This window comes from Anneissia japonica, unplaced genomic scaffold (genome assembly GCF_011630105.1).
Source record: "Anneissia japonica isolate Jap-2015-1 unplaced genomic scaffold, ASM1163010v1 scaffold97505_len913_cov102, whole genome shotgun sequence".
Lineage (NCBI taxonomy): Eukaryota > Metazoa > Echinodermata > Crinoidea > Comatulida > Comatulidae > Anneissia > Anneissia japonica.
This window is the reverse complement of record NW_022694369.1, coordinates 1-910: the sequence shown is the minus strand read 5'-3', so window position 1 is coordinate 910 and position 910 is coordinate 1. Positions and strand designations below refer to the sequence as shown.

General features: G+C 34.5%; 1 long non-coding RNA gene across 1 annotated transcript; it reads right to left on the bottom strand.

Moving 5' to 3' along the window:
• Positions 1 to 904, bottom strand: LOC117101047. Its single transcript, XR_004444213.1, has 3 exons — positions 695 to 904; positions 363 to 522; positions 1 to 52 (listed from the first exon to the last, which is right to left on the bottom strand). It is a non-coding gene; the product is annotated as an uncharacterized LOC117101047 (long non-coding RNA).
• Positions 905 to 910: the final 6 nt, after the last annotated feature.

Here is a 910-nt window from a genome sequence, read left to right as displayed (position 1 = left end):
TTCATTACCGGTTGTGATGACAGTAGTTGATAATCCAGAGGAGCCTTCAACACTGCAATGTATTCACATTCATTGATAATATATTTACATTACGTATGAAATAAATATGTTCAGAAATATATATCAATACAACAAATATTGATTTGCAACATACAGTGCTATTATTGTAATAGGTTCTGTAAATGAGTACTGTTGTATTATTTACACACATGTTTATATTTATATTTTGAGCGCAGTGCTACGCAGCATATGCTATTCGAACATGGGACCTTCTGCAATATGCAGACGCCTTAACCAAAATGGGCCATTGATGCCTCGTTTGGAATTCAATTCCAAAATAAGCATTAATACGGAATAATTACCTGAAAACTTGGGAAATATATTGGTTGCATCGATCGTCACTACAAGCTATGATATCAATACAAGACAATTCTACTGGTCTAGTTGAGAACACTGAATCAGTTGTTATAGTGCTAGGCACATGAGGATGTGTTGTTCCATCTTGAGTTTCTCGGGTTGTTGCTAAAACAATAGTCAATTGCATGGATGAATAATAATAACAAACAAAATATATAGAAAAAATAAAATTGTTATTACAATAATTGTATATAATAAGAAATAATTTACACATTATACAGTCTTTCTTACAGACATCAGTTACGGCCTATTGTTGTATAAATGATTAGGTGCTCACATGTTGCGGTTGTCGGTCTAGTTGAGATCACTGAATCTGTTGTTATAGCGTTAGGTACTTCAGAAGGTGTTGTTCCAAGTGGTATGTCTGGCACTGTTGTTGCACTTTCTGTACTAGACTGTATGCATCCAATTACAAATAGCAACTCAACGCAACCGCTTTCAGAGCAAGTACTTACTGTAGTAGGTATTACTGTCGTATTCGCAACATCACCAT